We start from the raw sequence: 20,836 nt of genomic DNA, 5'->3' as shown, positions 1-20,836 counted from the left end.
TTAGGGGAATACGATCACCAACCGAACGAAATATTGCTTGCTACTTTGACTACGTCCACAGAAGAAAACATCCACACATTTTACGCGCAGCACAAAATCTAAGAACGCCACAATCCAAAGAAAGAAGACCAATATTCTCCTGGAACGACTCGTTAAAACATGACATGGAAAACTATCAACGTAACGAAGACGTCTAGATAGAACTAACCAAAAACAAGGATAAATTTAAAGAAGCAATATATAGAATCTCGGAAACCGACAACGAATCTGAAGAGGAAATAAATCTAAATTCGATTTCTATGGACGAAAGCAAAACCTGACCCAAAATTAACCACTGCAGCAGTACGAAGCCCAACACCATTAACACTCATTCCTTCCAACACTATCTACCCAATGAACTAACTACCTTACTACCTACTTTCATTCGTGCATTGCATAGCCAGCAGGAATCTAACCACCAGCTGCGACTGGTTGATCTTTCCCTCCACAATCCTGGGCCTGTCACTAACTTAAACTGCACCCCTCGGTATATCCGGCTTACCCGCTGGTTTATATGTGGTGTGGTGTCAATGAGCAATGAGAGGGAGGAAGGCTGTTGTACATTTCGTCGTAAATGAGGGACCCGTATAAGTATTTAGTGTTTGGAAGTGGATACTAGATGCCGTCTGCTATATGTTAATTCATTAATATACCACAATATTATATTAAAGGTTTACTTAACCAAAGTCACAGCGATCAAAATTATCATTCTAGACATTTATTGTTAATTTCGCCCATGAAATACAAATTGGCTACAGTGCATTACGTTTAAGTGCAATTATTTTTAATTGTGCGCGTGCGCTACTGCATCATTGCATTGCATGCTAGCATTGCACGTCATGCCGAACATCTCGCCGTGCGCGCAACTCGTCGCTTTCTAAGCCTCAGGCCGTGAATATACACATTCAGTAAGCCTTTGAAGAATTAAAGATATCAATTCATTAATTATTTTTTTACGTTTCCTTTCATTATCTTGATCCTAAAATTAGTTTGGAACAATACGTTTAATCTGGTATACGTAATTTGTTATCGATAAAAATGTCCCAAATATTTGTGTGTATTACATACCCGTTACATAAGTTTACATTGTTTTTATCATTTTTTTTATCATTTTTTTATATTATTATTTTTATTTAACTTTCTAAATCCTAATGATCCAATACGAACCGTATTTATTAGTCTTTATTTATCATTATACAACAGAGTTTTTTTTTAAATTTAACTTAATATAATGACGTAAACCGAACTTTGACTAACATATAAATTGATCTAGAACACAAAACTTTGAAGGTTCAGCAATAAAGTAGAGCTTGGGAAAAACTTGACATTTAAAAATACTGCATAAATTGTGACATTAGTCAGCTGACGAAAACACATCAAAATGTACCGGTTAAGCCGTCGCGGTTGTGCGTAATAATTTTGGTGAAAAATAACAATATTACATAACATTTTTTTTCAAATTTTGGATGAAAACGTTAGAGACACCGTGTGGCTTTAGAACGCTAAAAAACCGTGTACGTGGATGCAAGAGCCCGAAATTAGTAGCGCTTATCTTATGTTTTGACGTCAACGTTCGTATTTTCGATAGAAGCAATAAGTTCTTGACTAAATTTCACTTGTCATAGTGTACTGAATTCACCTATTTCGCAGCAGCAAAAAAAGTAAAAACACCGCACAATAATTAAGGGAATATCTAAATTATTTTTAGTTAATTGTCTTCATAAAGGCCGCGTTAATAATACCAGGTATTAACAGTAATTTATGAAGAGACTCATGCGCACGGAGCACACGATAAGAATATTGTTGTTATGTTCTCATTAAATAGCGCAACGAGTTTAAGATCTCTGCGACCTTATATTCTTAATAAATGTATGCTTAAATATTATATTGATTGGAAGCAACGGATTCTTATCACGGCATAAGTTCTTTTTATTTTCCCGATGCGTGGAATCCGGTGCTTAGTGTATAGGCCCCATAGTGTCTTTGAGAGATAATTTAGAGAGATTAACTATTTTATTGTTACACTAACATCACAGTATTTTCTGAAAATGTTATTTACTATGTTAAGAAAAATATTATTTTTTTTAATGAAAAATAGTGACAGACATAATACATACACATAATACATACATACAAGGAATAAAAATAATCTAGTTGTTCTTGACAGTCGTCTTCATAGTCTCAAAAATTTGAGGAGTAATGTATACGCTTCTATAATAAGATTCCGATTGATATTCAAAATTTGCCATTTACGAGGTTTAAAATTATAGTGAAACAAAAACTATACTTTTTATCTTTAGATTTTTTCCATACGAGCTGAAATAACTGTGATGTCTTTGTTTGCGTTTGCATTTTATTTCAAATAATTTTCAAGGCTATAGTGGAATATGCTACTATTCGTCTAGTTTTTCTTTTCATTGTTTTAGTCTTATTGGGTAACTCTCAGTTTGCGGATATTACGGACGTCGATTAACTCACAAAACGTTACGCTTTTTGGATGTGTATATATTTAACACTTTTGTATTATCGACGAGTAATATTATAAGTTTATCTATCAATATGACGTAAACAAAATGCAGTGTTTATTTATTCCCGTATGTAGCGTTACCAGGCGTCTGGATTAAGCCAGTCATAGTTATGTTTTTTGGATGCGTGTCCGGCCAAGTTAGACGATGTCCGAATTTGTCCGGCTTATGTTAAGATTTTTATATTTGACCAGGCATATGGTGGTCGGGCGAACTTGGCGTCTCGACGCAATAATAATAAAGAAGATAAATTGGTTCAATTTTATTGTTATTTTACTAAACTTCCAATTTTTCAATCAGAAAAAACGTAGATTTATATTAAAAAATATGTGGTTTTACGATACAAAATCCTTAAAAATGTAGGGTGTCCTGCCTTTTTACTTAAATGTCCGGCTAAACGGACCGGTCTGTCGATTTTAAGATCTGGCAACCCTTGGGTACGTACCGTGCTTGTGAAGTTTCGAACGTTAGGTGGTAAAAAGGTATTTCTGATAAGCGTTGTTGTTTCTTACTTTATAAATCAAATTTGTAATTATTAATGACTGCATTGTTGTGGATAATACATTGTTAAATTAAAATGCCACTGAAACTAAAGATTAATTAATCATATTATGCAATATTAAGATCTGAATTTTTCAACGTCCGCTCTAGTATTCACATCAAATGCTCAAAGAATAAAAAGAATAAGTTTTAATGGAAGTTCTCGTCAGGTTATTATTGTTTACATAATAAAGCTTTTTATATAAGAATAATTTCGCCCAGTTTAGGACAAATTCACACGTAAAAAGAGTAGTCATTTCGAGCCACACTCATTTCGTCATTCCTATTTTGTGGTTCTTAAGTCATTCTTTGTTATTTTATTTTTTATCTACAGCTGCCTATTTTGTCACTATAATTGAACTTAAAAGTTCAGTTACTAAATCTAGTCTTTTAATACTTTTGACAATATATCTTAGGGAATGAAACTATTTTTTCGGATATAACACTCGCTAAAACCTAAGAACTCTTAAGCTTAGGCAACCAGTAAATTACTTACGCGTTCATTTAGGACACACACTGTGTAAAGTGAGATCAAGTTGACACTGCTCTGAAATTCTGCAGTTTATATGGAAACTTATACAGAAAAAATTAAACTACGTAATAATAATAATAATAATAATAATATACCATTCCCGCCTCTCAAAGATACCATTCACCCTCTCTAAGTTGTTTGCTAAGACATTGCACTTCTGTTGTATTTGTATTCATTAGAGCAAAACAAGGCGAAAAGGAGTCAAGTGTTTATAAATGGAGCCTTTTGTCTATAACAGACCGTGGTATTTTCAAAGTACATTCCAATGGGCAACATCTGCTGGTGAATAATAACGCGGTCGAGCTGCGCGCGCTCCGCCGGTTCAGTGAAAGCGACTTCGGTCTTGACCTACGGTCGACCCACGCGATCCAACTTTGTCGTAGGTGCGGAGAGTAGCTTCTCTTGCCTTTACAGGTGGAGTCGTGACACACCTTACCGCGATGGATGCGTTCATGAAGTTGCATGAATGCGTGAATTTTTAAGTGTACCGTAACGTCTCGGTGGTCTATCTGACTTTTTATGAGGAACTTTTCTATTTGATTGCACTGATTGTTCAGTGTGTTATGTATTAGATTTTGTTCATATAATATAAATTTCGAAAATGTCCAGAGGGAAGGGTGTAAAGTTACTCTGTACCACCCAATGCTACAAAACAGAGCTCATGTGCGCTGTACCTGGTTGGGTTTTTCTCTATATCGTGCGAGATTCATAGCACTCCAAATAGACAGACCAGGTTCTTTGCATTATGTTTATGTAGGTTAGGAAATTTTGTTTCGCTGAGGTTTTGTCACACAGCATGACATCTTCATTGTTTTTTTAAGTAAAGTTATCTAGTCCAAAGCTTCCATTCTCTATATTCACGAGGGCGTTTAGCGCAATTCGCAGATTGTCGCAGGCGCATTATATCCCGTCTTGCCTTCCGATTATGTGTGCCGGATTGGTGCAACGTGTTGCGGTGGACATTACAACACGTTTCCGCAGCTATAACAATTCTATCATTAACGCGTTCTGTCGCCTCTTTTTATGTCTTATTTATTGACCGGTATTTTGTAAAAAACCCTCGGCCACTGAGTGTTTAATTTTATTTCACGCAAGTACGGCTTTATTTTGACTTCTTGTGAAAATGCTTAACGCCTTCATCAATATAGATAGCGGTTGCTATTTCTCATTTGAAAGTGTTGAATAACCATAAGTTTCAAAAAGGCTTCATTTTCACTTCATTAAAATATCGTGCTTTGGTCAATGCCACCGAGTGATGATGAAAGTTGTTAAAATGCAAATTAATTGCAAAACGTCGCATTCCACGACATTTTCACTTTTGAATCAAGTTTTGTTCAGACATTCTATTTACTCTATTTACAATCTTTTGTTTTCTAAAATGTGTGAACACTATTTACTAACTCTACAACATGAAATAGACTTAAATACTTAATACATTAGAAATCATCTTTTAGGCACGGTACAGGATGAAAAGAACATTAAGGTAGACATTTAATTTAAATTCAACACTGTAGTGATAAGAAAGGTGAAAAGTTGATCTGTATATTTGAAAATATTCTCTAAAATGAACACACATTAATTCTCTACAATGTGTACCCATTAGGTATCTCGTATCGCAAGATCATCAATAGGTACCATCAAACACCATCGCGATATATTTAAAATTTCATGCCAATTTCGAGAACCATACAGTCCTCGTAAATTCGTTTTGTTCACAATTACAATCCATACTCAATACAAACGTTACTATAGTAGTGCCTAACGTTTCGTTCTAAATTATCCAGGAAGATCCAACGCATTAAGACGCACACATAGGTAAATGTACTAGTTGTCGCAACGCGGTTCTGGTCGGTGCCGCCGCTGTAATTCGTGACGTAACGACTATCGCAAACTCTTACGTATTTAGTGTTAATTAGATGTTATTGTGATAGTGATACAGTTGCAGATGTTCAGTACAGATGATATTCGAAGTAATAATCGGACAACTAACAATTAATATTATATGCATTTGCTCTAAACATAGACCCATTGCCTAATATTACTTTGTACGTATATTATACACTTATTTATTTACGCACTATGCATAATAAGGACTATCTACCAACATTTAATTATAGGTAAATATGAATTAAAAGACATATAAATTCAATAGAAAGAAGAAGTAGGAGCTGCATAATACATTTTTTATGTTAAAGAGATTCAACAAACCTATATTTAAGAAGGTCGAAGTTTTAAAGGTAATCAATCTAAATCATTGGTTTAGCAATCTTTTTTTTATATATCAAATTCGTTCATATAATTACGGCGGAAACTGCAGGCGGTTTGTAACTAGCCGCTCACTTGCGTAGTGACCTTAAGTCTTCATACTAGGTTGTAATTTAAATATCAATTAAATGTAATTAAGGGTCGAGCAATTTTAGGGATTGGCCAGTTGCTTATTTAATCGGTAACCTCAAAATTAGTGTCAACGTCTGGTAATATTTCTTTAAAATATGTCAATCACTTTAAAATATATATATATATATATATAGTAAAATTGAGGATATGCATTACTATACGGTGTGAAAAAACGATTCCAAAAATTTTCACAATAGAAAGAAACATAAACTTACCTCGAAAATTTTACAAGAAAATCGCTGTATTCAATAGGTACTTTACTTGTACCAACGATGTTTTTATATCAACTTAGCTACACAGAAGATGTATACTATACGATATACATTTTTGAAATGGCTTTAACTTCGTTTGTAAAAAAACTAAATTCTGAAATAAAACCAGTGTCCCTGCCGCTAGACCTAAGCAATTTTTTTTTATTAATTTTTTTTTATTTAATTTAAAAAATTAACCGTATTAGTACGGGAAAAATATTTATACGAGCTGAGGTAATGTCAACTATTAATTTATCAATGCTTATCATGGTAATAACAGGTTAGGCTAGGTACTGTAACGGTTCTTATTGGCTTGATTTTGAAGGACGTGTATAAATTGTATCGGTGTGTTATTAATTAAATATAGACCTAATTCCCTATTTCATTGAGATGATTCGTGTTGCCTGCTTTGTTAGTTGTAATTAATATATAACAGTATAATTTGCAGGTACACTATGTGTTTATGTTATCAGAAGTTTGAGGTCATGTTAAGGGAACGGATATATATTTATTAAGGTCGAAATGTAAGATCCAGTTTGTTTACGGAATCTTGTACCTGTATGCGGAATTGAGTGGTTACTTACTTATGCTATATTTTTACATTATAAGCCGTTGCAATTCTTAAACTTTAAATTAAACTCTCATTGTCACTCAATAGGTACGGTAGGAATGACGCATGAACGCTTTTCCGTATCGCACTTATACACGATAAAACGGTTGCTACTTTAGTTGATTGATATTTAAAGATCATTTTGTTTATGATGTTGATTGGGAGTACGAAAGTTACTGCATTTTCTGATTGTTTAAAACTGAAATTTGTATTGAATTGGTATTCAATTATTTTTTGTGAAATTACTCCACTAGTTTATTATAATTATTAATACAAAGATCGAACACTTACTACAAAATCCTTCGATCCGGCAGGATTTGAACCGACGTATTCTAGCAAACCGTGCCAGACTCTATGCCAACTAAGCCACGGAACGAACCAGCAGACCCCACGATTTTTCTATGTGCTTGTTCGATTTTCTATTTTAGGTTTTCAACGACTTTTTAGCCGTAGCGCTATGAGAAATCTATGAAAGTATTTCATCACCCAGTGAGGTAACTTTACAGCTACCAGCCCTGGCTAGAGATGTCGTTATTAATTGTAATTAAATTTGTATAGAATTGATATTAAATTATTTTTTGTGAAATTAGTCTAGTGTTTAAAACGTACTTATTAATAAGTACTCACTTACGCTGCTGTATCTGTCGTGTTAGTCGATGAATAATTTCTAATAATCTAAGCAACCAAATTACTATCAGGTCTTGGTAGAAGATCTGCTGAGTCCATATCGGACCCTCCTACGTAAGAGTCGTAAGCACAAATTTACAACTTTACAGGGAACGTTTTTATGTATAGAAAGGAAGAATGAGCATAATAGTTGCGATTTTCGGGATGTTGCAATGAAATTTGATACGTACTCATTATTTTTAAATTATAATTTCACGTATATCGGATTTATGTACGCTGTACAAAAACGCTAACGGTTTTGCAGACGCTATGTGTAGGTATTACAAGGATATCTGTTGTGACCATGATCTGTATAATGGTAGTTATGACAATTTTAAAAGATTTCTATATTCCAATCCACCTTGATTATGCAAAAATAAAAAATAAAATGTTTACGTAGCATATTTTTTATTTGGGGTGGGGTCTGGCACGGTTCTGCATTGCTTCCGGTATGTTCGCGGAGACGGCAACGGATGGTTTCCACGCGACCCTGCGCAAGCGAACTGCGTCGCTGCAGAGCCACCTGCGTAGATCATCTAACAGCATCCTGAACGTTTTTACACCGGTGAGACTCTCCGCTGCTACACCAGTGGATGTGCTTGCATGCGGACAAGCTCATAGGTGGATAGTAGTAGCGGTTGAGACACATGACTCTTATCAATAAGTATGTATTTTTAATTCTAATTTAATTTAATGTATTGTATTTTATTATATGTTATATTTATATTATATATTATATTTTATTTCATTACTTTTTTCTATGCTGTAATATTTGGCGAAATAAAATATGTTGAATTTGAATTTGTTAAGTATATTTAATTCGTCACGCGTTCTAACGATTTTGGTACTCTAATCTTTAATGTGCAACTGTATTTTCATGCATCATCGTCAGCTTACACGCATCCACAGCTGGGCATGAGCACGCCAATTCTCTCGGTTCTGTTCCGCTCGCATCCAGCTGCTGCCGGCCACCTTTCTCAAATCGTCCATCAATCTGGACATGGACGCCACTCTAGAAAATGTCTACTCCATCGGCCATCAGCCCTCCTGCAGATATGTCCGGTCATTTGTCTTAGCAAACATACCATTTTCATGCACCATTTAAAAAAAAATCATAAACTTTTTTACGAAAATCATGACGGCACTTACAGGACTATTTAATTATGACATCATTTATAACCAAACATTTTTATATTTTACTCCCCACTCCTCAGTTCCAAGTTACGTTATGTGTGTTGAGACTCTGTGTATGTGTGTGTGTGTGTGTATGTGTGTGTGAATATATGAACGATCTCGAATGTGTTGTTCGGTTTATCTAACTATGATCTGTCATACGCTGCCATCACGAGATCGCTGATCCTTCAGTCGACCGTATAATTGTGACGTGGAGCGATTTTGTAAAAAAAATCAGATCATCATAATTATTACTTTGTGTCCGAATATTTTCAGTTAAATACATTAAAGCATTTTATTTTTTAAATTAGGATAGGAATTTAATCATGCGGACATACAGCTCTGTATAACGTAAAAAACAGGCATCATCATGGTAACCACAAATACTTACTACAAAATCCACTAATAATGTTTCGTAGCCCGCTGAGCGACGTTTACCCGATGGATTTGTCGTATTGTAAAAAACATACTAAATGCATACCTATTAAGTATGTTTTTAATGCAGAAAAAAAAATTAAACTTTTATCGAGGACGGAGCCCTAGAGTACCGTAGCTGGCAACTGCAATTGGTACAGGCTTTTATCTTTACTCAGAGTATTTCTATAGGTTCCATGAATGCCAGGAGATTACATCTTGCACAGGCTCTAAGATCACAGAGTGTAAGTAGAAAGAAATTAAACCTTTTTGTAACTTTCAACACTATAATTTCAAATTACGAGCGTGTATAAGTAGTTCTCAGTACAAAAACCAACTATTTTAAACTGCAGGCGTGCTGTGGAATTATTTCTCTTTGTTTTTGTGTTTCCCAGTGTCTTTACATTCTGTATACATAAAAGAATTATTTTAAATGCAAATTACTCGATTGCTGTAGTTGTTTTGGACGTTATGAAAATTTATTTACGGAATTTCAATATATTATTTTCTTATTATGCAAGTGACGGGACGAGCAAATCGTGCGCGTGGTGTTAAGGGACATGCCCGTTCATTACAGTTGCAGTGGCACTCAGAGTTTTTAATCGCAAAGGTCTGAGGGACATTGCCATTGCGCCCGTCACCTTCAGACATAAGCTGACAAGTCCCATGTGCCTGTAATTTCACCAGTACCCTTCAAAACCAGAACGCATTGATGCTCAAATTACTGCTTGGCGACAGGAATAGGCTAGGTGGCAGTAGTTTTTTCTACGTACTGTTTCACAAGGTGCTCTATTGTCCCTAATAATGTAACAAAGAGTATCGTATTTTATTCATTTAGTGTAGAAGAATATTGCTATACTGGAAAAAGATATTCATAACATGTCAACCGACAAAATGTTGCGGCTTCTAATACACAAATAATTAAGCAATTCGTAATATTTTGTTTATTTCATTGTGATTGTATAAAAAAGACAGGAAACGACGGGCCAAACTCAAATAAAAATAGCAACATTACATTATTATTTTTATGTATTGGATGTACACACTGTGTTTTATGTTCAGGAAGTAAAACACATTTTCATAATGAGCTTAACGAGGGCTATTACAATCGAACACTATTGATCAAATGATAAGTCACGGAAATATAATGAAATAAAAGATTCGAATACACGATATATGTACTTACTTATAACGTATGTACTTGTAACGTATATAATGTATATGTATATATATCTATTATTGGTTCTGGGTACCAACTTATTAACACGCTCAATTTCTATAGGTGCACTTATATAATAATATCCTAACAACCTTGTTAGGAATATATACCTATAAAAGGGTGTCACGTACTGCTGGCACCGCTTAAGCATGTCCTGTAGATGGTAATGTAGCCTCCGCATTCTCCGCACGTCTTGCTTAGCGAGTTTAAAGTTCAACATTGAAAAGGAAATAGTGGAAATAAATCCAGTTTTACAAAAAATATTTTAAAGTTTTTTGTGATCTTTTAAATGTTATCGCACAAGAGATTTTTGGTAACTGGTAAACGGGTCAAAAATTGAAGAGGAGACGTGCTCGCTTTGGTGATTGAGAAGAGAGTCACAACGGAACGAAACAAAATGAGAATGGCGAGGCAAAGAAATTAAAGAACGATTCAAAATTTTAAAACAACTGGCCAGGAACCGAAGAAAAGGTGATAAAAAGGTAGGATGACGATGGAAGGAGGTCACATCGTCACACCTATATAAACGAAATTCGTGGGTTGTGGGAATTAAGTAAATGTGAAATGTAGTGTCCGATGTGACATGCCAACAATGAATGCTTATTATTAACATATTATCCGACATTTCACAGCTATCACGGACAGCTAGAATTTCAGCGTATATATTTATGCAATAACAATGTGATTGAAATTAACAAGTTGTTGTTTAAGGTGATCGATTATACCTATATAAGTTCTTTGCCCTCATAACATGTTCTGAGCATGATTGCAACAACCATTTTAAGTAACTAAATTAGTCATGTGATTGAATTCCTTCAAGTACCTTGATTAAAGGCAATGTTTTTCAATATTTATTTTTAATCATTTTTTTATGATATCAAGTGACATAATTTAGTTCATAAGTAAAGTCGAAAGAAAAAAGAAAGGCTGTAAGAAGAAAAGGGTATAAAAAACAGGTACAATGCTACAAAACACTCCCTACTTTAGCACAAAAACAGGTGAGACAGACTTACCCCGACAGGGCCGAGATATACAATATTACTAGGTTAGATTGGTATTGAAATTGGCATATGACTTAGGTTGGGAATTGGTAATAGGATCAACATTAGACGACCAGTACTGCTCGCTTCAGTGATTGAGCAGAGAGTTACGACGGTACGAAACAAAATGAGAATGACGAGGCAAAAGAGTTAAAGAACGATTCATTATTTGAAAACAAGTGGCCAGGAACCAGAGAACAGGTGATAAAAAGGTGGGATAACGATGGAAGGAGGTCACATCGTCACAAGCTCCTTGTGAAGTCTATTTATCCAGGAAGATGTTGGAGTTATAAGCACATGGAAATAGAGAGCCAGCCAACGTGTTCCAAATCCTGGCTAAACGCATTAAGAAGGACACTGGACTTCATAGTAACAAATCTCGCAAATCTTGTGCTACGATATTACCCAGTTGAGGACTTATCAAAGCATAACTTTCTTTCGGAATTAACAGGTGATGTGAAAGTACTTTTAGAAGTGTATTATAAAATTGTACCGTCACCATGGTTGATTTATCTTTTTAAATCGCAACTAGGAATGTTACCGATACTGAAGTAGCAAATAAAGCCTATTATTAATAATTATTAATACAAAGATTGAACACTTATAAAAAATTCCTTCGATCCTGCCGGATCTATTATTAATAGTTTAAATGTGAAATAAAACCACCCGAAGCTCTTACCATTCACCTCCTAGAATTTTCACTAATATTAACAAAAATCGAAAGGAGTTACCCTTCAAAAAACTCGAGTAAACGTAAAATCCGTACGACTCGATATCTGCATAATAATTACTTCCTACAATTCGTGCTTCCGTATTAAAAATGTTTTGCGGTAGTGCAACATACTGTATTTAATCAATAGTACAGTCGGTGCCTCAGTCAAAGACACACAAGTCATTCTTACTATGATGAAATAAAGTTTATACTGGTTTATTTGAGACACTGGTTGTATATAATATGTATGCAGACCTCCCCTAGTTTGCCTTCATCGTAGAATGCATCAAAGTGCCATTTGCAATTACGACGAACAAGTTAACGGAAATAAAACTTTATTTATAGCGAGACTCATGAATTATAAATGTTGGTAGCGGAACAGTCTTCAGTAATTTTTAGGGTCCCTTGATTCGAAAGGAAGCTGCCCAGACAATATTTTTGTAATTGACCTAATGAGGTCACTCGCCGCTGATATTTGCACAAAACTGCCCACAGTGTCCACTTAGTACAGTTCCTACCCACAGAAACTAAATTGTAATTACCCCTAAATAAAAAATAATAAAAAAGATAAATCTACTAAATTTCCTATTTTTCGGTAGTCAATGTAGTACTTAAAATAATGTCTTTTACATTCCATTTTACTCTAATAATATGTGAATGATAGAACTAAGTAAACTTTCTCACAACACACTAATAAAAGTTTAAAATCATGCACAATTTAGTAGCAGTAAGCACGTCGTGAGAGAGTTCGTCCAGGGAAGCACTGCGACCTTTCCTATTTCTGCCGCCAAACATTAATGTGACCATTACTGTGTTCCGGCTTTGGAGGGTAAAGGGTGCTGAAATTACAGGTACATACGGCTTATCAACTAACGTCACATGGTGACAGGTGCAGTGGCAGTGCTTCTCAGATTTTTTACAATGTAAAGCTCTGAGATACACTGCAACTGTCATGGATAGGTGTGTCGCTTACAACCAGGTGCACAATTTATTTGTCCCGTCGCTTAACATCATAAAAAATAATAATAAATTGTTGCTTGCAATAATGGTGAATGAATATAATATCGTGATAAAACTTACATATCGGAGAAGTTTCGTTGTACTTTTCGAAGACCTAAACTCGCTCCTAATAGATCCGTGCCTGTTCCACAATAAACAAAAGTCTTAAATTTGTATCATTTAGGTCTCCGAACATTAAGCACGACTCGTACTTCACGGTTTATTTTATTAATTTACTCGAATAAAAATTAAACGTTCTGTAAAAGGTGATGGATCGCTCAAGGTAGAGGGTCGTCAACATATTAAGGCCGGCTGTCGAAATATTCCGTTACATTCGTGCCATTTTCCCCTAGAAACGAATTACCTTTAATTATTCCATTGAGCTTGCAAAATCACTATTACCTAAGACGGTTTGAAGGCGATTTTTGCTTAATGCAAACATGTATATTAGTAATTACTTTATTATATTAAACACTATTACTCAACACTACATCGCTGTACAATCAGATTAATAAGTTTTTTTTTATAATACTAAGTGACGGTAGGAACAAGTCGTGCGCCTGGTAGTAAGCGACACGTCTAACCATAACAGTCGCAGTGCCACTCAGAGCTTAAATTGCAAAGATCTTAGGGGCACTGCCACTGCACCCGTCACCCTGAGCCATAAGTTGACAAGTCTCATGTGCCTGTAATTTCACCAGCACCCTTTCCTTTCCAAGCCGGAACGCAATAACGTCCACATTACTGCTTGGCGGCAGAAATAGGTAACGTGGCAGTGCTACCCTGAACAAACTCTTTCACAAGGTGTGCCCCTCAAATCTACTATCTAGACTGTGCATACTGTACAACGACTGCAGTGAGTTTCTGGATGTATTTGGTGCATCACTAACTTGTTACCAAGCACTTATATGGAACTTTATTTTATGTGAGCTGTGACTGTGGCAACTTCATGTCTTATTTGTAATGAGGTATAATTATAGTTGCACAAGTAATTTTTATTTACGTTTGTTACGTCTTACTTTTCTTCTTTCCTATTTGTTAAGTTTGTCATATCTTTCTATATTTATTATTTAAATACATATTATAGTACATGTCATATAAATTAAAAGTGTGAAAACTGTATAAATTATGTATATAAATAATTACATTTGACTTTTGCATGTTTTACAACTTTAACTTTTCTCACTTTAACTCAAACTTTTGAAAGTTTTTTATATAGTACATATTCACCTAAAGAAGGTTTCTAGTACCTGAGGTGGTGAATGAGAGGACTATAAGACTGTTTGTCCCAGGCACATACCAAATGGTCCAAGAGCTGAATGACATAGTAAATATTTGTTAAAGGAACGTGTTTGTTCTGGATCCGAGTCTGTTTTCTTTACAGTTGTTTCTTGGTTTAGTTAGGGTTCAGGATTTATTTTCTGTTTAAACGAAATGACATGTAGTTAATAAAAAAACATGACCTCGCTGTATGGTTCAATAACACGCCACTAGAAAATGTAAAGAAAAAAAGTAAAGTGGAAAAGACATTAATCAAGAATCGAACACAAAGAAAAAATACTTTCGATCTGACAGGACTCGAACATGCGTCTGCAATGCCAATCTAGGACAACCGCTCTATCAACTGAGCTACAGATCGAATTTCTATTACCAATTATACAAAAATATTGGAGTAATTTCACACAAAATAAATTAATATCAAGGTCTTACTACTAAGTAACACATTATGTTATTCAATAAAATCAATACTATGCTCCTAATATACCTGTGTTCAACAATGAAAGGTATATGACTATAAATAAATAACGTACACGCTCATAGCCCTACATTAGAGAAACCCTGTATCGCGGGTGCCATGGACACACATAAACAACCACAAGTTACACCCAAACTCACGAGAGAAATAAATATAGGCCATACAAATATTTCTGCCGGCCAAGGAATCGGCCAGAAAATATCCGGTCGCCCACACAGGCGGTTAAAATAACTATAGCATAAGTATTTAAAATTGAAATGAAATAAAATGATGTTTTATTTATTTCTCAATCACAAAACAGGCTTTAGAGTAGGGAACTTAAGGTTAATACAAGACTAAACATAAGAATTCCCATAAGAATCAATAATTTCGCACTTAGATGGTAAGTACGGGTCGAATTGGGAACCTTCTATTTGGAAATCGGTTGAAAGGTTTTTTATTACAATCATAAACATCACAATACTTTTACACTACGAATAAAATTCTCAATATTACTATAGAAATAAATGTGTGGCAAAATTATAATAAAATGTATTACTTAACTATGTGTACTCTAGGTAACTTATGTTTATACATATTTTATCGTTCTTGAACCTTATTTTTTTTTTACTGTTTTTTTGCTGAAGCTGGTTACTTAATCTCGAAACACTGCTGCATATATTCCCTTTACCGATTACCAATCCATTATCTATATAGAGATTGTTTACAATTCTACAAAAAAAATTGTACTTACAAATTATGTACTAATCTTCCGAAAAAATACGAACTTACCGAAAAAAACATTCTTCAATAAAAACATTTTTTTTGATAAATGAAATTATTAAAATCATAATATTGACTTCATCTCTATCACATATTATATAGGCTGTGCATTTGCTGGTAGAGATCCTTCATTTAAATAATCATTTATTTTTCTTGATACCCTAGGGTAAAATAAATATAAGGAACTTTGTCATCATTTTTCTCATAAATAACATGCAATTTAAAAAAATCTGATTTAAAAAGTTATAAGATGTACATAATTATTACTTAATTATTGAATTTAAAACTTAAATTTCGAAATATTGATTCTTCTTTATTTTAAACGTTTGGCCTGTATAGAATAAGTGCACCCATTTGAACATAATCTAAAATTCACTGAAATACTTGTTAAATTTGATGCATACCAGTAAAAATAATTACATCTTATATCATAGATGAATATCTACTCGTACACTTTAAAATAAATTAAAAAGTGTGACGTAAAAGTCCGCACCACATCACTCTCGAGCAGCCTTGGCGGGCAACTTTTCGAAATAAATCGACTGACCATGCGCCTGGGCAGATTTTATAGCGCACGTCACAATTATGCAAACGTACGTGACTGGGGTTCCAATGGCTTGTATTGTATATGGAACAATGTTTATGGAGAATGAAGAATTATTAATGTTTGCCACCACACGTGATTTCAACTTATTAGCCGCAAAAACGATTCTTGACGGAGTCAGATTGATGATGACCTCATAAAGTTTAAATCTCTACACCACATTGAATAGAGTTAAACCTTTAAACGTAAATATACTAATTTAATAGTAAATTAAATTATTATATTTATTAACATTTATTATGTGACCACACACACATTATTGTTTTTATCATGTACCAATATTTGTATGTATCAATATTTTTATTTTTAGAATACATGTTGAGACACATTACATTTTTGTCTTATTTTTCTTTTTAAGTTTTCAAAGGTACGCTATTTGCAAAGGTCTGTGTAAAACGCAGCGCTAAAGCAATAACTTGTTCTTTTATATAATAAAACGTGGTTTTAAAAAATCTTTCATAATCTCTGTTATAAACCGCAGGTAGAGACCACGTGCTCTATCTGTTTTCTTTATCTTTTTTTTTTGTTCCAGGTACCAAGGAGTGGATGTAAGGGATGATTTTTATAGATAATGCTTTTTGTGCCATCGTCATTAATTGTTTGAGTGAGATACTAAAACTTTTTGTTGATTCGTGGGATTTTCGATAAATGATTCCTTGTGCGGCCACAGAAAAAGTAATAATAGATAGTTCGAAGGAAACATTACATAATCTTTTAAACCTATAAATTTTTTACTATGATAAAAAGTTGTAAAAAATAAGAACATAGATAGTGTCATTAAATTTTCTTTGGTAGGAATTTCTTCTTTAGGTTTCGTCACAACTTTTATAAATAAAAAGTACCTTTGTTTAGATTCTGTGCTATTGAAGCACGATTACATCTCTCATGGCGGCCATGGGTCTTCTCTGGGAGTGGCAATGAATTTCTAAGTTCATATACAGTAACGCCACAAGACCGCCTGTTGTACACTCGCTTATTCTTATATAGATACTTATAATGCTTTCAGGGTTGTCATTGTTTTATTCATTAGTCATCGCTCTATGTGCAATAACGAACATTTTATTCATCACTCGGTCATTAATCATAATATACTAAAAAAGTCGTTGTCTTTTTTTCAAAAGCACTTACGTCCAATATCACTTAAAAGTACTCGTAAATAGCTATTACTAAACAATATCTGTTTTAATTTAATAAATGGTTATCCATTGATAGTTTATGTCAGATCCTGAATTTGAGGGCAATGTGTTTCGATATTACAACGACGAGCAATTTTTTATACACGAACATTACTGTATCGACACCATACATGAGTAAACCACTTAAAAACCACTATGAAAACATATAACAAACAACTTACAGATACGAATGACAACGCAGCAGAGTATAGAGAAAACATTTTTCTGTATAAGAAATAGGCTATATGTTCAATTTTCGTTCTCCATACAATGTTAGTAACCATGTGTGATAATTTCAGTTCACGTTGTATTAAACTTTTATATTCAAATTAAAAATGTCATTTGAATTCTCTTTTATCCGATTTCATAATTGGAGGAGAATTCGATTGTTTTTTTATGTATGTTACGAATTATTTTTATTAATTACGATTACTCCGGCTGAACTGATGATTCTTTTTTGTTGAAAAGAGGGTTACCTCAATATTGGTTCAGTTTAAATTTGAAGAAAATAGGTTGGCAAATTAGGGGATGAATCTGGTTTCGAGCACTTTCCGGTAACCGATTTCAATAACACTTGGCAAATAGATGTAATTCCATGAAGTTTTGAGGTCGTTTTTTTAAATAAAGTGTTATAATTCTTTCTGTAAATTTAAAAATTGATTCACAAATTTAATTGTGTTTGTCGGTATAATAATGTGTATACATAGAAAATAAGACGGGAGACCTACTCCTCTCTAAATCAGCATATAATATTGTAACTTATTCAACTCATACACGTACTTACATTCACGTTAAGAGCAATCATGGCACGTATGGCTGGATATCATCTATTGTACAACGGAACAAGATGCGTCACGAAAAGCTTAACGTGTACTGTACGGTCTACCATGAGTAGTCGTAAAATAAAAAATCTTACGTAGACAATTGTGTCAATATTATTATTAATTGTATATTAGTTAAGTTACTAATTACTACCAATTAAGTATGTCAAATGTTTAATAAATGATAATTACCTATGTAATTGTATACAACTCAGCTCACCTATCATAGTGGTAATAATTACACAATATGCATCAAATACATTTAGATATGGGTTTAATGAGCAAGTTTAATGAGCAAATTGTGCTAATTTCGAACATATGTCTTTGTATATTTTTGTTCAAAGTCGTCTCACATTTTTTTTCCTTATTGCAAAGTAATCGTCGTACGTTCATGACAGTCCAGCGCGAAAGGGTCGCGGGAGATGACTATATTTTATAATCTTGTTAGCTTCACTGGAGACGACGGTACGAGAGCTGTTCCCACGCCGCGAACCAGGCCCGCTTTCTCTATGCGGTCTAATAAGCGTACGAACTGGGATGGTACTGTATCGATATTATGTGTCGTGACACTGTTGGTCATATCATATCAAACACTTGACCATTTACGACTATCAGAAAATTGGCCATAGTTTAGGGCAGTAAACCTTCATCGAGTTCCCTAAATGGTGACTTGGTGGATAAGTAACAATTTTGTAAGCAAAACAATACTCAAGCACTTATCACAATCTGCAACGGAATAACAGAACTATACATCCGCTTATACTTATAAAATAGCACGTCAAAATATCAGAAAAGTAACAGATGTTATTTTATTTATATAGATATGTTGAGACATTAAATAGAAGAAATTGTGAATGACATGTGGTATTTTTCGTTTAACAAGATTTTATTATAATTAGCATACAAAATAATGTAATCTACCGTTTATTTGTCATCATGGTATTTTTTCATTATATTTTCATGAACCGATCCTACACGCGTCTTTTTAAACAAGGCAAACATACATTTGAAAAAACTTTCTTGTTTTTGTCTTTGGAGTTGTATTAACAATGCGTAATTGACAATATATGAACTAACGACTAAACGGTAACAATTTCTTCAAAAAAGCGACTGGTGATTCGTACCTACGTGATAATGAAGAACATAATATTGATATATTAAAACAAAAGACGATACTGACTATTTAAGGACTTAAATGTTTGTTCCGGATATGGCTCCTCCAAAGTGTAAAAAAAATTAAGCACCGAGAATGACCGTGGTAAACTTTAGGTTGGACACGGTGAATACTACATTGTTCCACGTTCGATGAGGAGAAAAACATGGTAACAACTGACACTCACTTGCCTATTGCAATAAAAATAAAAATTATTCCAGTTACTCGGCTTTAGACTGGATTTTTTGCAATAAAATATCGAAGTGCGACGTTGACTCTTACTTCAAATTATAATTGAAAACAATAATTATACGAGAACTTTTTAAATTCCCCTAAGTAATATCTATTCTGAGTAGAGTTAGCTTTCATCTCTTCTGTATATATTAAATGACTGGATTGAGCTTCTTATATTAAAATTAGCGCAACTTCAATATAATGACATGCAAATGTAGAGTCTACTCAATATCGAAATATAAACTATATTTTACATAATATCAGTGAATATCTGCATTAAAACTGTGAAAGTCAGCCTGCTGCGGACATTCTAAAACGTATGTTGTAATTACCCGCAAAATGAAACTGCACTTTGCAACAAGTCGCCACAACGATTGCGGCAACATACCAGCGGTCTTATGACCACTGTCCGGTATTGGCAGGAAAATGAAAGAAATTTACCTTGAAGTATTAGAAGGTGCTCCTTCACTAAAAGATAATCCTTAATAGAAATCGTTTCCAAAATTGACACTGATTGATATTTGTAATATAAAATTCACGAAACTCACAAAACAGTTAAATTCACCTGAGCACTGTATTTGAAAACATTTTTGAAATTTAAAAAGTAAACTCGTTCGTTTTTAAAGTTTGTTTCTTTTCAAAAAAAGAAAAAGGTGCGCGTTTTTGCGCGGGCGCGGCGAGCGGCTGTCGTGGTAGAACGCGTAGTGTTGGCTGGCCACCCCACTCCGAGAGCTCGACCCGACTGTTGTAACTACGAAACATGGGCGACTCGACTACATCTGAGATAAGGACCAAACGGACCACCGGCACTTACCGCTTCCCGCTGCGAGGGCTAGAGTCCTAATCCTTTATGAGCCGTGAGTGGAGTCTATGAACTTTGTTTCTTTTTTGTCGCCTCATTGTTAGATAGGAATTCTACGTAAGTGTTGTACCGAGACTTATTGCGCTACCTGGGAAATTTTATCGTCATGGCGGCACGCGGCGTTTACATTTGAAATGAGACACTATTTACTTGACTACTTTGTATACCTTATTGTCTATCACTTTACTAGAACATATTGCGTGGTTTTTTTCTTCTACAAATAACTGCTTTTCAAAAACAGTGAATCAAACTAAAATAGTTTTATTTGTACTTATTTCTCAGATGCATTCATAATATCGATGCCTTACTTTCTAAAATACGTACCTTATAAAGAGTGATTATTCAGGAGATG

The 20,836-nt window shown here is 34.1% G+C and overlaps 1 protein-coding gene across 1 annotated transcript in view; it reads right to left on the bottom strand.

Annotated features, from left to right (window-relative positions):
- LOC113237302 (patched domain-containing protein 3) overlaps window positions 1–20,334 on the bottom strand; it is a 53,133-nt gene extending 32,799 nt beyond the window's left edge. Inside the window, exon 1 of the mRNA XM_026473698.1 lies at window positions 20,064–20,334. The gene's annotated coding sequence lies outside the window, so the exon portion shown is untranslated. The remainder of the gene's footprint in view (window positions 1–20,063) is intronic.
- Between the last annotated feature and the right edge of the window lie 502 nt (window positions 20,335–20,836).

This window comes from Hyposmocoma kahamanoa, unplaced genomic scaffold (assembly GCF_003589595.1).
Source record: "Hyposmocoma kahamanoa isolate Upper Pololo Valley unplaced genomic scaffold, ASM358959v1 93, whole genome shotgun sequence".
NCBI lineage: Eukaryota > Metazoa > Arthropoda > Insecta > Lepidoptera > Cosmopterigidae > Hyposmocoma > Hyposmocoma kahamanoa.
This window is presented reverse-complemented; position numbering and strand designations above follow the sequence as displayed.